Source organism: Thermobia domestica, chromosome 10, assembly GCF_964235325.1.
Source record: "Thermobia domestica chromosome 10, izTheDome1.hap1.1, whole genome shotgun sequence".
In the NCBI taxonomy this organism is placed as follows: Eukaryota; Metazoa; Arthropoda; class Insecta; order Zygentoma; family Lepismatidae; genus Thermobia; species Thermobia domestica.
The window spans coordinates 134,270,979-134,288,403 of NC_137463.1; the positions used below are offsets into that span (position 1 = coordinate 134,270,979).

Genomic DNA, 17,425 nt, shown 5'->3' on the forward strand with positions numbered 1-17,425 from the left:
CTTTTATATACCGAGACGAGACCGAGACCGAGACGGACTTTGAAATACCGAGACGAGACCGAGACCGAGACAGACCTCTATAAATCGAGACGAGACCGAGACGAGACTTAGGTCAGTCTCGAAAGTCTCGGTCTCGTCTCGAATATTGATATTGATAGATACTAAAATTGCCTTCACTCAAAATTTCTTTCGTTGCTATGTTAGATAATATGAGAACAGTTGACTGATGTACAGTGACGTATTTAGGGGGTGGTTATCGGGCTCAAACCCCTCTCGAAATAAATTTGTGATCATTTTTTGCATTGCATGTACAACGTAAATGTTTCTTAGTCGTTCCTCAAGCCTCTCCCGAAACAAAATCCACTGCTGATGCAAATAGAATTCTCTCTCTCTCTCTCTCTCTCTCTCTCTCTCTCTCTATATATATATATATATATATATATATATATATATATATATATATATATATATATATAGATAGATAGATAGATAGATAGATATAGATATGGTCGCGGTGCCCCCCGGGGCCGCCCTGCATAGGTTCCCGGGGCCCAACATTAATTTTAAATGGAAGCAAGGGGTGAGTGGTAACTCGTTCGATAGATCTTTAAAAACTAAAAAGCGTTGTGGCAAAAGATCTTTCATATCGGGCACTGTATTCAAAATGGCCGCCAAGACATGTTGCCTCTATCAGATACAGTAAAACGTGCAGTACCACTAATATGAAAACGGTTGAACATAAATGAACCGAACAAAAACTTAAATAGAAAATGTCATGTGGCACATTGATTGATATTGTCGCGGAGGCTTCCAGGGCCATCCTTCATGGGGGCCCAGGGCGCAACTTCAAAATTGTAAATGGAAACATGGGGTGAGTGATATCTCGTGCGATATATCTTTAAAAACTAAAGAGTGCTGTTGCAAAAGATTGTTCAATGTTTTCAAAATGACCACGAAGACATGGTACCTGCACCAAATAAAACGTCCAGTATCACTAATATGAAAACACTAGAACAAATATTCGAATAGGAAATCACAGAGGTATTTATCATTCTTTAGCTCGGGAATGTTGCAACAGTCGAAAAGATGATTAGAAGAAATCTAACTTTTAGAAATTTATCCTAACCTCACTCCGTGAGTGAGTGAAGCGGAAAGGATCGGTGAAAATGCAAATGAGAGCCTTAGTTTTTGCAAATTGTATCTACGAAACAAAGTTATTTGAAATGTGTTTTTATAAGAGATAAATGTCTTTGTAATGGGATAAAGTATGTAAAATTCTTGTTAAATGGTATATTCCATTTTGATTGCAGGCAATGGTTTCATGCAAAAATGAATCAACTGAAATGCGAAACAAATTTGTCGAACAATGCAATTTTAGAACAATGTTTACAAACGTTGGTTTTGTTCAACAGTCGTCTGCATGATATTGTTTCGCTTCTTTTCCTTCTATGTCCTCTTGCATGTGATAGAATATGAGTTTCACTGAGATGTCCACAGTTACATTCCGAATAACTTTCAACGATAATTTCAGTTGTGATCCTTTGTAACGAAACGGTACATACTGATGCAGATATGTCCCAAAAATCTTGCACGCATTGCGTTAAATTATCAGGGGTGGGCAAAATGTTGTTAAACTTGAATTTCACCTTGTTTTTATTCACCTTATTTCACTTTATTTTTATTCATTATAGTACCAGTCATTTGTACACATAAGTGTTTCAGACAAACCATAGCTATTGCAAATAAAAGTGAGGCTCTCATTTGAGATTTTACCATTCATTCCCGCTTCACCTACTTACGGACAAAGATCGGAAAGATAATTTTCTATCATTTCCTCCTTTGCATCATGTCAATTACACTTTAATAATCTTTTTCTCCGTTGCATTATACTCCAGCCGTGAAATGATAAATGCCCTCTGTGCTTTTCCTATACGAGGTTTATTCTGTTCATTTATCTCCAACTATTTTCATATTAGGTGTCTAGTGGTACTGGACGTTTTATCGGATAACAGGCACCATGTCTTGGCGGCCATCTTGAATACGGTGACCGATATGAAAAATCTTTTGCCATAACGCTTTTTACTTTTTAAAGATCTATGGAACGAAGTATTACTCGTCCCATGTTTCCATTTAAAATTTTAAAGTTTGGCCCTGGGACCCCATGAAGGGCGGCCCCAGGAGGCGCCGCGACAACACCATTCGGTGTGCCCATGGCATTTCCTATTTGAGTTTTTGTTCGGTTCATTTATGTTCAACCGTTTTCAAGATATTTCCGTGGAAAGATTAAAATGGGCCATCCTGTATATACATATAGCCCTCCCCTAGGAACTGCGATATATATATATATATATATATTAAAAATGCTGAAATTTTGTACCAGTTGGGAAATTCTTCTAAATACTCTGCAATACCACTAGATAAACAAGCAATGTTGCTAAAGCAAAATAAAGTTGTATTTTCTCAAATTGCGCTATGTAAAGTATTACATATTTCTAATTTAGTTATTTAACAAAACTACAATAGCCCATACATTATTTAGTGTAACAAAGTACAACACAGTATCACTAACATCAACATTTTGGAGATCTCTAATAACTCAAATAGCATATCCGGTGCAATGCGCATCAACTGTATCTTAGCGTCAAATACTATGATCATGGAATAATATATTTCGAATGAAGGAAGGAACAAAGTTACAAGAAACGGAAAATTTAAATGTTTCTAAAGACTTTACTTCGAAAACGCGCTGACATATCGTCTCATCATGTAGATGCTTCCAAAAGACTTAAATGCTTATAACGCCCTTTACAACAATTATTTCAAATCGTTTCAGAGATACTAAATACATTGATAGTGATTGTTATACTGCTTAAAATGACGTATTTGTATTAAATTTTTATAATGATTATTGCTTTCCTTTGCCTCTATAACATTGCAACAATAGTTTTTGGTGGTTTTAATTACAACAAGTCGCAGTTACATTATTTTAAGCAGTGTTGCCCACTTAAATATATTGCTAAATATTATTCTAAATATGCGCAAATAACGTAGATAACTGCAAAATATTTTAGAATTACTCGTAATTTGTTTTATGGTGCAAGAATGCTTTTAAGAGACGACGTTTTTCATAGTCTTTGGGCTACTTATAATGTTAATGTTTAAGTCTTCGTTTCAGCAATACATGTAAATGCAAATTGTAACTGAAATTAAATGTACCCTGTAACTGATACATTTTCAGTAACACTATTTGTTCCCCCTAAGCCTTAGGCCTGGTGTACACTTTATATTAAGACCGTTCTTAATTAAAGGTTCAAATTACACCCTAATTATATTTCACTTGTTTTAGTTTGACCACCGACCACCTCAAACTCGATCCATACCATATAGCTATATGCAATTATTCAAGGACTTACAGTTAGTAATACACAGTGTTCATTCTTGTTTTGTTTTGTTTTAGTTTAGCGTCCCACAGTTATGCTAGGGCGGCTAAAGGAGACGTGGAGCGAATGATTATAGTGGAATCCGAACCTCTTCGGTCGTTCAACTTTACCCCTACCAGAAATCGAACTTGGGACCACGCGAACCGAAATCAAGCGTGCTAGTCGCTAGACCAATTGGGGTTCCTCACATTGTGTTGATTTAAATCATCAGTCAGTGTTGCCAGATCCGAAGATTAAAAAGTAGCGTGTCTGTACTCCGAAAGTAGCGAATTCGAACTATTTGTAGCCCAAAATATAGAAATGAATACTGATGGTGCTAATTAAATAATTTAATATGAGCTGGAAGATGTGCTGGACGTATTGCAAGAAGAAATTATGATCGACGGACGAAAACAATTCTAGACTGGATACCACGAGACAAAAAGTCTAGGACACCTCCGCATACAAGAAGGTGTGACGAAATCAAGCACCACTGAGGAGTAACCTGGAAAAGAAATGCTCAAGTTAGATAGTTGTTGGAAAAGACTTGGAAAGACCTTCATCCAGCAATGGATTGATAATGTTTATTATGATGATGGTGATGATTTTATTATATCTGGACCTCGGAGGTAAACTAAACCAAGTCATAATTTCGTAATTTTAGAGAACGGTTTCTCAACTAAGACCTATAGTACTGTTTTTGAAACTTACTAAGTAGTTACAAAGTAGTAAGATGCTTTCAGACTTACATTATTACACCACTAGAAAGAACATAGTCTATTAAAAAAGTATTGTTAACTCAATTTCAACCAAAAAGTGACTTTTACTAGGTAAGGTAGGGTAAAAATGGATCCAAAATTTAATGAAAGTCGTAGAGCGAAAAAATTTGACTATTCAATCCATCATATTGCAGCAAAACTACGAAAATTAATACAAAAGAAAACTAGAAAGTTAAGAATCACTTGTTTTGGCGAGTGAGAAAAAGTAGATACAGATAACTCTAATTACCTATATACTTATCTAATATGTATGTTCAAGTTTCGCAAGTAATTTTCAATCAATATAAAATTTCAATGTAATGAACGCACGATTAATTTTCTCGAATAAAGATTACATGCACCGTTGAGAGCTCAGGAATAAGATTAATCTATGTTACGGCACTGGATATGTGCTTACGTATAAGAAAGAGAATGCACTTAAAATGAGACGCGAACTATGCGAAACATCGGACTTTGAATCTAACTTGTTTTGTGATCCTACTCGAGACCTCACATAGCAAAGATGAGTGTAGTAGCTCCAACCACAAAGTTCAGGACGTTCGTGTTATAAAGTGTCAATTAAACAGGGAGATGTGAAACGGTAATAAAGCATTTCATCAATTTGAAACAAAATACGTATATTGTAGTAATAATTTACCCTATTTGTTAAGATAATGAACGTTATATTCTGTTTTTAAAATGACAGTCAAAGCAGAATCTATTAAATAATAAATGAGAAATTGTAAAATTTCAATTTCCATACGATTTAATACATTCGTGCTGCTATGTGTTGCGTTATCCGTTAGGAGGTATTGAACAATTCTGATTGAAAGGAAGGAAAGAAACTACTGTATAGTACTGGAGTTAATTTAATAGAGTTTAATTGTATAGGCAGTTCTGAGGCTATATGAGACAAAGTCTACTGCTGAAAGTGAAATATGGGTTACGATTAGGGTTTTAGGGTGATATACCCACTGATCATTGAACCTGGAATACACACATGGAAAGCATTAGCACAAGCAAATTAGCTATGAAGAGGTACACCATACCATAATTCTAAGTCAAAGTGAAAGGAAAAAATGAACGAAAACGACAGACTATACGAGAATAATACTTTCACTATTTTAATTTCACGCTATTTATTTCGAGACTTTCGAGACGAGACCGAGACTTGGTACTCGAGACCGAGACCGAGATCGAGACAAGCATCTGTTGACCGAGACGAGACCGAGACCGAGACGGTGATTTTTTACTCGAGACGAGACCGAGACCGTTATTTATCAACCGAGACGAGACCGAGACTGTACAAAGTCTCGTCTCGTCTCGTCTCGATACCATCCCTAGTTGTACTCAACTGTTTTCAAGAAAGTAGCCCTGTAGTGACCAAACGATTAGTGATTTGTGGTTGTGTTCATTGAGACTTTTTCTCAGGATGACAATCTACAATATATCACGGTTTCTGTCATTTTGACCGAAATCCAGAACATCACTATCTTCGGCTCTGCTGCTTTCAAAAAAGTGTCCTCGTAGTGGTCAAACGGTCAGTGATTAGTGGTTGTGTCCATTAAAACCTTTTCTCAGGATCACAATATCTATAACATAACGGTTTCAGTTATTTTCATCGAAATCCACAAGATCACTATTTTCGGTTGCTTTCAAAACAGTGGTCTCGTAGCAGCCAAATGGTCAGTGAGTGGTAGCTGTGCCCGTGAAGACTTTTCCTCAGGGTCATAATATCTACAACATATCACGGTTACAAGCAATTCCACCTAAGTTCAGAATACCGTTACCTTCTTTTTCCAAAAAGGTGACCCTGTAGCAAACAGTCAGTTATTGGTGGTTGTGCTTCTTGGCTTGTTGAGACTTTTTCTCAGGATAACACCCTCTAGAACATATCACAGTTTCAGTCATTTTCATCGAAATCCACAATATCACTATCTTCGGCTGCTTTCAAAAAAGTGGCCCTGAGTGGCCAAACGATCAATGATTGGTGGTTATGCCCATGAAGATTTTTCTCAGGATCACAATATCTACAACACATCACGGCTTTAGTCACTTTACCAAAATTCAGAATGTGGTTATATTCGACTGTTTTCAAAAAAGTGGCCCTGCAGTGGCCAAACGGTCAGTGATTTGTGGTTGTGCCTATTGAGACGTTTTCTTAGGAATATAACATCTAGAACATATCACGGTTTCAAGCAATTCCACGGAAATCCAATTTCCTAAGGGTTGTGTCCTTTATCGTTTTGAAGGGGGCCATTGCCCTCTATAACTCTATTCTCGCAAAAACGACAAAACACGTATTTTCTATTTTTAAGTCATCTTTCCATCGGCAGAGTTTCATTTCTTTAATGTGGCCCTTTTAACCAAGGAGGCCCTTTTTGAAAAGGCGCCCTTTCACCTTAACTTATTTCCCGAAAGAAACAAAAAAAGTGTCTATTTATTTTCGGTCTAGTATGTGTCAAGTTTGAAGAAAATCCGATGGCGAGAAAACCTTGTGAAGCTATCTCCTTTACACTCTCACTTTTTGGATTTGACGGGTTTTTGCCTCGAAGTCTTCAATTTACTGCGATTCATATTGGACAGTTTGAAGTCAAATGTTTTAACAATACTACCATTAAACAACGATACTAAACTAATTAGTAACGATATTATATATTTTTATATGTAACTAGTGTTTTTTTTTATTTTTTTTATCAGATAGAAAATTTAGTGGAAAATAACGTTTTTTTTAATCAGTTTTTCAGTTCGGATTTCATTCGCTCTTTTTAATGCTACTTGATGTGTAACAGGATATATAGCTATTAACTAACTAACTAACTAACTCTATGGCCTATGGAACCCGGAGGTTCAGTGCCGCGTTCACAAAAGCTCTCCACTGACTTCTATCCTTAGCTAATTCCATCCAGTTTCTACTTTGTATATATAGCTATTAATAAAATAATTATGTTTTTTAGGGACGAATAATAAATAAATATTTTTGTCTTAAAGAAATTAAGTGCAATTCCAAAGATCAGTCTTATGTATAAAAATAGCCAAGAATGTTCTGTCCCTTTTTGTGGAGGTATGTGATCCATTGTCCCTCACACCGTGAGTTGAATGCGAATGGAAGTAAGGCGAAGGTCAGTTGTTGGTGTGGGTATATCCAACGTACTAACTGGTTGTGACAGTTCAGTTATTCCGTGAACTTGTGTAATAGAGACCTGCACGGGCCGAATTTTTTGGCCCGAGCCCAATCCAGCCCGAACGTACCTAGGCCCGGCCCAGCCCTGGCCCGAAATATTTTGAAAATTTTCGGCCCGAGCCCGGCCCGGCCCGATCAGTTTTCTAAAATTCTTGGCCCAAGCCCGGCCCGGGCCCGATAAATCTTAAAAGTTTTTGGCCCGACCCCGGCCCGATAATTTTTTTAAAAAATTAGCTCTAGCCCCAATCTTTCTCAAAATTTAATACTAAATTTGACCTAACTCTCGGAAACATTTTCTAAACTCTGGTTCACAACCTGACGCTTGCCTCCCGAATGGTATCATTGCCTCCTAGAACTTTGCCTGTCATCGAGAGAACAAAAACTCCATTCCCTGTAACAAACATCTAATTTAATTGATTTTTAACATAAAGTGAAGATGGCAATATTGTTTAGCGACAAGCAAAATATTCCCACCCCTTCTTGTTATATTTTGAGTTCAGTGAAGGTCAAGGTCAGAGCTCAATTTACCGCATAATGTCTGCAATCCTCTATGGTGAAGAGGAGCCGCTAAGCAACACAAACTGTAAATAGTTATTGCATTCTTTCTTCATAACATTTCACACACACACTTCTTCAACGTTTGGCTTTATTCCAATTATCGTTTAACGAAAGTCAATAATTATTAAAGAACTGCAATTGATCGGTCCCAGCCCGGCCCGATCTGAAGAGAAATCAGTGTCGGCCAGCCCAAGCCCGGCCCGGCCCAAAGAAATAACAGTGTCGGCCCGCCCAAGCCCGGCCCGGCCCAAAGAAATAACAGAGTCGGCCCGCCCACGCCCGGCCCGTGCAGGTCTCTATTGTGTAAGGACAGAGGGAATATGGGACCTCCACAGAATCATAAGGGCGTGTATGCTGTACGAGTTCAAACTAGGGTCAAATGACGCTGCAGTGAAGTAGAAGATATGCCAGGTCTTTTGTGAGGGTGTCGTGACTACGCGGATAGTGCAGTGGTAGTTTAACAAGTTTAAGGACGGTGACGAAACACTCGAAGACGCATCACATGCCGGAAGACCAACACATGTACAAAATGAAGATCTGCAAGCAGCAATTTGGGCTAACAGTGCCAGACGTGTCAGGAACTGGGACTACAATTCAATATGAGTGAAGAAATCATTCGGCAGCACCTCCATCAACTGTGGAAACACTACAAGTTGGGTCGATGGATCCCACATGATTAAACTCCGGGCCAGAAGGCAACGCGAACAGACACCTATGTTTCTTTGTCGTCTCGTCTGAGGAAGGAGCCATTTCTGGACAGGGTGTTGACATGTGATGATAAGTGGGACCTGTACGAAGCTCCACGGTGCCGCCATCATTGGTTAGCATCCATGAACCAGTTCCAAAACAGTCGAAACCAGCACTGCACCAGAAGAAAATTCTCTTGTGTGTTGAGTGGAGTGCTCGCTGCATCGTGCATCTTAAACTGCTACTAGTTGGTCAGAGCATCAATGCAACTGTGTACTGTCAGCAGTTAAGCCGTGTCTAAGGAAAACTCAAAGATGTGGAGCCAGCAGTTCTGAATCACAAACGGGTCCTCCTGTTACAGGATAACGCTAAGCCCCACGTGGTAAGGATGACCCGGGACACCATTCTACGCCTTGAATGGGAAACACTATTGCATCGGCTATACTCCCCGGACATTGCACCGTACGATTATCACCTGTTCCATCCCTTGGACAGTCACCTTAGAGGATGCCAGTTCAAATCCCTAGTAGAGATACAAAATTCACTTGATATCTTCTTCGCTTCACGCTCCACGAAGTTCTACCGCGATGGAATCCATGGTCTCCCAGAACGTTGGCAGAAGATTGTTGATGTTAATGGGGACTACCTTTAATCTTCCAGGTAGTCTTAGCCAGAGGTAATACATCGATGTTCGAAGGTGGTGGGTGAAAAAGCGATATAACTTTCTTGGTAACCTTAATAAATAGGTTGTGTGTCCAGGGGCTTAAATTGAAATAGTTATACACAAAGGTGTAATGTTTGGTCCGGTTCAGTAGTTCTTGATGAAACATAATAAAAACTACCTGGAACAATTTATGGAGAAAAAGCAATAATAATAATAATAATAATAATAATAATAATAATAATAATAATAATAATAATAATATTAATATTAATAATAATAATAATAATAATAATAATAATAATAATAATAATAATAATAATAAGCTAAATACCAGTGTTTTTACTTTTCCGGAAGGAAACAAAAATTTTCCTATTTTTCAGGTCTCAAAAAACGCTAACTTCAACACGTTTTTTTTTTTTTTTTTTTTTTTGCTTGTTTTATACATTGTAGCTGGCCCCTCTTCAAAAACGAAGGGCCCTTCCTACTTAAACCTGCTGGTTACACCCCTGATCTCTTCAAAAAAATAGCCTTACTTTTGCCTTCGAAGAATATTAATCATATACTGTATACAGGTATTTTAAAAATAGCTTACACGGGAACCTGCGGCTGCTTTGTACGTCATGGCGGTCACTGGTGTCCTTATCAAAGAAAATGCCATCGGACGAACACCGTTACAAATAAATAACAATTAAATATATTTTAGTTCTTCCCAAGCAAGCTAAACAATGTCCTAGGTAGAGAAGAAAGTAAAATTGATAGCGATGGCGACTCGTAAGTGAAAGATATAATGGTTTGCACTTGCCACACTTAACATAGTGTATAAATTATAATACACTATATACGTGTACCTATTGGTAGAAGTACTCGGTTTAGCACGAGAAGAATAATGTTTATGTAAAATCTTTAAAAGTACAAAATGCATAAAAATATATAACTTTGAATAACGCCTTCGGCATTGCTTTTGTATTACAGTAGTGCAATCTGATATAAATTACATACATCAATATGAAAGTTAAGTTTTGATAATAACATGTATTTTTGTATATAATTTCCAATGTTTGTAGAAACTTGCAAACATAATTATTAACAGATAGTAAGAAAGGTGTAAGTTTCATCAAGATGAAGGCACCGAAGGGAGAAGGCGCAAGCGACGCCGAAATATTTGTCGCCTAAGGTCTCGAATTGTCTACGTCCTTGGGCACACAAGTATCTAAACGTTTAAAGTTTGTTAGCAGTCCACACAAGGAAATTATACAGAAATAAGTAGGAAGTAAGGAAGAGTAGATGTACAGTCAGAAACAATATTAAGTATAGGTTGGACCTATTGTTTCTTATACCTCCACCTTTACTTATTATTGTTTCCGACTGTACACGAAAGATCACAATACGGTACTTACCGTAAATTGATGCATGAAGATGCTTTAGCTGTTATTTGATGTTGCTGATTCAGGAGTTTCTTCATTACTCCATGGTCCAAGAGAGTTAAAAAAAAAAAAAAAAAAAAAACTCTTTTCATGTTAGTTTTACATACCTATCTTGACTCCCTTTTTCTCATTATTGTGAAACAACGCGCTATTTGAATCACTTGAAACGAAAAGAAGAGAATTTATACTCTCCAACTTTCTGCACTCATTTTCCTTCAGGGAAGAGATTTTTATTGGTCCATCCTCTTAGCACGGAATTCCGATTTACTTTAATTTCTGCATAGGTAGATACATTGGCGAAACTCCGGGGGGATAAGTCCCCTCCAATCTTGGAACTGAGGGGGACTGTCCCCCCAATAATTCGATTTGAAATGTGTTTTGGGGAAAATATGATTATTTGTGCCCGATTACAACAAAGAAAAGTGAGAAGAAATTTATGTCCTCTCAGAATAGCCTCAAATCTGCCCCTGCAGGTCTCCCAATGTTGAAGACAATTAGTGATGCGCACGAGACGAATCGAGACAGGAATTTCCTGACAAAATTCGAGTAAAGACACGGCTCTTCCAATAGAAAAATATACGTTTTTCGAGTCGAGACATCACTTTGACAGAACATTTTCGAGACGAGACAGCCACAAATCTTGTCTCGTGCGCATCCCTAAAGACAATTCTAGTTTTCTGATACTCCACAGCATTGTTTTTCAACTTCATAAACATTTTAAACATCTTAAAAAATTGCTAACGGTCTTATCCGTCACTCCCCCCCCCCTATGTTGAATACAGATTTGCGTCGCTGGGTAGATAACCGAATGTTTTCCCTCGTAGGTGGCAATTTATCATTGTTACTTTCTCAAATTTATCTCACTTCTATAGCTCCGTTAGTAAAGTTGATCAAACGTTAAAAATTGTTGATCATACCTGATCAAACGAAGATTAAACGACTGGCATAAGAAAAGATCGAATCGGAGGTGAAATGGGGCTGGCCCCCCATTTTGTAACCATTATATCTCTGTTAGTATAGTTGATCAAACGTTGAAAACTGTTGATCAAATCTGAACAAACGATGATCAAACGATTGACATCAAAAAATTTCGAATCTGACGTGAACGAGGGGCTAGCATGTAGTTAGCCCCCACTACTAAATATTGCTTATATTTATGTTAGTAAAGCTGATCAAACGTTAAAAATTGTTGATCATACCTGATCAAACGATTGACATAAGAAAAAGTCGAATCGGAGGTGAAGGGGGGGCTGGCCCCCCATTTTGGAATCCTTATATCTCTGTTACTAAAGTTGATCAAACGTTGAAAATTGTTGATCAAACCTGATCAAACGATTGACATCAAAAAATTTCGAGTCTGACGTGAAGGGGGGGCTAGCTTGTAGTTAGCCCCCCCGACTAAATATCGCTTATATTTCTGTTAGTAAAGCTGATCAAACGTTAAAAATTGTTGATCATACCTGATCAAACGATGATCAAACGATTGACATAAGAAAAAGTCGAATCGGAGGTGAAGGGGGGGCTGGCCCCCCATTTTGGAACCCTTATATCTCTGTTACTAAAGTTGATCAAACGTTGAAAATTGTTGATCAAACCTGATCAAACGATGATCAAACGTTTGACATCAAAAAATTTCGAATCTGACGTGAAGGGGGGGCTAGCGTGTAGTTAGCCCCCCTACTAAATATCGCTTATATTTCTGTTAGTAAAGCTGATCAAACGTTAAAAATTGTTGATCATACCTGATCAAACGATGATCAAACGATTGACATAAGAAAAAGTCGAATCGGAAGTGAAGGGGGGCTGGCCCCCCATTTTGGAACCCTTATATCTCTGTTACTAAAGTTGATCAAACGTTGAAAATTGTTGATCAAACCTGATCAAACGATTGACATCAAAAAATTTCGAATCTGGCGTGAAGGGGGGGCTAGCGTGTAGTTAGCCCCCCTACTAAATATCGCTTATATTTCTGTTAGTAAAGCTGATCAAACGTTAAAAATTGTTGATCATACCTGATCAAACGATGATCAAACGATTGACATAAGAAAAAGTCGAATCGGAGGTGAAGGGGGGGCTGGCCCCCCATTTTGGAATCCTTATATCTCTGTTACTAAAGTTGATCAAACGTTGAAAATTGTTGATCAAACCTAATCAAACGATGATCAAACGATTGACATCAAAAAATTTCGAGTCTGACGTGAAGGGGGGGCTAGCTTGTAGTTAGCCCCCCCGACTAAATATCGCTTATATTTCTGTTAGTAAAGCTGATCAAACGTTAAAAATTGTTGATCATACCTGATCAAACGATGATCAAACGATTGACATAAGAAAAAGTCGAATCGGAGGTGAAGGGGGGGCTGGCCCCCCATTTTGGAACCCTTATATCTCTGTTACTAAAGTTGATCAAACGTTGAAAATTGTTGATCAAACCTGATCAAACGATGATCAAACGTTTGACATCAAAAAATTTCGAATCTGACGTGAAGGGGGGGCTAGCGTGTAGTTAGCCCCCACTACTAAATATTGCTTATATTTATGTTAGTAAAGCTGATCAAACGTTAAAAATTGTTGATCATACCTGATCAAACGATGATCAAACGATTGACATAAGAAAAAGTCGAATCGGAGGTGAAGGGGGGGCTGGCCCCCCATTTTGGAATCCTTATATCTCTGTTACTAAAGTTGATCAAACGTTGAAAATTGTTGATCAAACCTGATCAAACGATGATCAAACGATTGACATCAAAAAATTTCGAGTCTGACGTGAAGGGGGGGCTAGCTTGTAGTTAGCCTCCCCGACTAAATATCGCTTATATTTCTGTTAGTAAAGCTGATCAAACGTTAAAAATTGTTGATCATACCTGATCAAACGATGATCAAACGATTGACATAAGAAAAAGTCGAATCGGAGGTGAAGGGGGGGCTTGCCCCCCATTTTGGAACCCTTATATCTCTGTTACTAAAGTTGATCAAACGTTGAAAATTGTTGATCAAACCTGATCAAACGATGATCAAACGTTTGACATCAAAAAATTTCGAATCTGACGTGAAGGGGGGGCTAGCGTGTAGTTAGCTCCCCCTACTAAATATCGCTTATATTTCTGTTAGTAAAGCTGATCAAACGTTAAAAATTGTTGATCATACCTGATCAAACGATTGACATAAGAAAAAGTCGAATCGGAAGTGAAGGGGGGCTGGCCCCCCATTTTGGAACCCTTATATCTCTGTTACTAAAGTTGATCAAACGTTGAAAATTGTTGATCAAACCTGATCAAACGATTGACATCAAAAAATTTCGAATCTGGCGTGAAGGGGGGGCTAGCGTGTAGTTAGCCCCCCTACTAAATATCGCTTATATTTCTGTTAGTAAAGCTGATCAAACGTTAAAAATTGTTGATCATACCTGATCAAACGATGATCAAACGATTGATATAAAAATAATTTTAAATTTAGCATGAGGGGGGAGGGCTAACTGCACGCAGGTGGATTTTGTTCATCATTATTGAGTTTCTACAATGCTCATAAACAAAGGACATCAATAAGAAAGTAAAAGTGAAATTAATAATAAATATGTATTTAAATAAAAATGACAAATCTTTTAAATGCGTATGATACAATGCGAAAAAGCACGTGTACATAAAAATTAATATAAAGCAAAAATTACCGAACTACGCAACACTCAAAGAACCCAACTCTTCGTACGATAATGGTACGAAGGTGTTTCTAAAAATGTTTTTTTATGGATTTCAACAAACTATTAGCAACATTCATGCACTCAAACACGCATGCAAATCCTGGCCTCATTGATAAGACATCGCAGTAAGTTCGAGAAACCTAAATTTTACCGGAAACACCATGACCTACAAACAACAAAACAGGAAACAAATCTCGATTTGATGGATTTATCTGTTGTTAGATTTTCCATTGTTAAACGCTTCCGTTTTATAATTGAAAAAGAAAAGAAAAAAAGAAAGTGTATTTATTAGTAATTCGTGATCTATAGAATTACACACAACTTGATCCTTTGAATTGGACTACCCTGCACGTCAAAGCACCTGGAAGATATTTGCATACATATTGTACACATTTCTAGATAGTTTTGTTATCCCAACCACTTACTTGTGTAGCTAGGAAAAGCATCAATGGAAAAGAAAAAATACATAAAATATTACAAGAATAATCATGTCTTGCGATTTTCTGGTACATAATATACCTACAGTATATCTATTTCAGTACAATAAAAGCAAGTCAACATTCAAAGAATGTTGTGTTGGACTGGCTACACCCACCTTCCTGCTACTTCCTCGATTCCACGTCGATACCACGTCTTGTCCTAAGAGATACTCTCTCTCTTTCCCTCTCTTGCGCTTTCCGTCTCCTGTTAGTTGGTAAAGCATCGTGACTTCAGGAAGTGCGCCAAAGCCCTACAGGACTATATGCAAGTGTGGAACCAGTTTGATGCCATCGAATTCCTGGTTTTTTTTTTAACGTTTTTCGAACCAAAATCCTGTTTGCCTTATCCTGTTGCAGTAGGGGGCGCTTTCGGTTCACCAATAAAAGGTATTTTTGGTGTAGTGCAGCGTACATTCGCTCCAACAATTCGGAATAAAGATTTCATGGTATGATCATTAGCAACGAACTCAAAGTGAATTGCCCTCTCATAGTTGCACTCCACACTAAGAATGACACTATGCTCGAAACGGTCGAGTTGAGCGACCGATTCTGGAAGTTGGGCTTTGCTCAACACTGCTTTTGCGTACTCGGATTTCGGCACCCACTTTTCATCGCATGTGATATCATGCGAAGTTTTCAGCAGCAGAATTATTCATCTACTCTCATCTATGGGTCTGAGGTGGGGTCAACTCATGTGCACAGTGCATCAACTCCTGATGGTTTTCCCGAGTTCAATTAAGGTAACGCACTACAGTGGACTGGGACACCAAGAGTTCGTTTGGGAATCGTCTTGTGCTGGTGGATGTATTTTCCTTAACGGTGTGTTGTAGGCTATGATCTCAAAATCTGTTGCTCTAGGACGAACGGGTTTTAGCTGATCTTTGACATTTTTACAATCGGCACGAAATATTTGGAACCAACGAGCTGTTGTGCTGTGGTCCACTGCATCTTCCCCTTCATATTATAAATATTTTGGGTTTCTGCCGCAGCGTTACGCCCGAGTTCGAACCTGTGCAGCAACAGTTCACATTATTATATGTTGTTGAGCATTCATTGTCACTGCAATCGAAAACTGACTGAAAATACTAATGGAATAGCGACATTTGTGTTAGATAGTGTGCTTTCCGCACTACCTCTTGGGTCAGTTTAACCTTATACCAGGAGCGGATCCAGGGGGTAGGGGCGATTGGCCCCCAGAAGAGGAAACTTTCTTATTTTATATATAAATAAAACTCATCCCAAAGTTTGAAGCTCTTAAAAGTAGCTCTAAGTAGCAGGAATACAACCCACCGTCTTCCCCCGGAAGTCCGACCTGGATCCGCGTCTGCATTTTTTGGGTTGTGAACATATTGATAGACTTAAGACACACTTTATTCACTTTTAAATATTATATTCATGTTTTACAAACAACTCGATATTTTCTTTTCATTTCTTTTTCTTGCTTTTTGTACTTAATATCATTTTTGATCGTACGGAAACATTACCTACGAAATAGCAACTGCCCGACTCAAATAATGAAAGAAAAGTTATTCTTACTGCTTTCGAAAGATATAAATAATAAATCTTTATTTATGAAAGTAGTCATCCTGAGTGAGTGACTGACTGACTGACCGATTGATCAACGCCAAGGCCATATCGCTTAAGATAGAATCTTGAAATTCTGAGTGCATAAGATTTGTGACGTAAGGTACCACTCAAGGATATTTGGGAACTTGATAAGAAAGAGGAAATAAAGGTGGCAACTATTATAATAAAATGTCCAATCTCTAAAGGGCAGAGACACCAAATTTGGTATTTGGACTTTTCATGTAAAATAATTAGAGACATGTTTTAGGGTCTTTTTATATTTCCCCTACAAGGAAAGAAAAAAGGCGGGAAGAAAGAAGGCAGTGATTGCAATTGTTAAAAAATGACCGACTACATCTCGAAATCCCTTAAGGTTAGAGAAATAATATTTGATTTGGTATTTAGACTTTTCATTTAGAGTAATTAAAGATGTGTTTCAACTTTTTCAACGTTTTTCGACGTTTCCCTTAGAAGGATAGAAGAAAGGATGCGGCTTCAATTGTTATAATAAGATGGCCATATTTTGAAATCTAATACGATTAGAAGAATGTTAGGGATATGAAAATTGATATACGAACTTCTTATTCAAAACAAGTCGGCGCATGCCACAGCGTTGCCGCAAAATCCGTTTTTAACGAGAGATAAGATCAACTTCTAATATTTTTTCTTAATATACAGGCTGTTCTTTAATGCGTACAAAAAATTTAAGGGTAGACAGCTGATGCCAAACCAAGAAAACGAGTCCCCTTCAAATTTGGCCAAAAGTCCATAGTTTCGGAGATATAGGGTGCCGAAAGTGTGGGAAAATGAACTTCAGAGATCTATATTTTCACTATCCTAAACGATAGACCAAAGGTGATATGTGCTCTAGCCAATAATGCTTATGCTTCAATCCTGAAGCCCGTGCGCAACGGATTCTCCAAAGGAAGTGGGGAATCCTCGTCAATTCTCTTGAGAAAGAGAGGTCTACATTAGCGTAGTTCGAAGACTAT

At 37.9% G+C, this 17,425-nt stretch overlaps 1 protein-coding gene across 2 annotated transcripts in view; it reads right to left on the reverse strand.

The window, feature by feature from the left end:
- The window catches only part of LOC145662721 (inverted formin-2-like), a 435,970-nt gene that overhangs the window by 205,365 nt on the left and 213,180 nt on the right, over window positions 1-17,425 (reverse strand). The gene's annotated exons all lie outside the window — the stretch shown is intronic.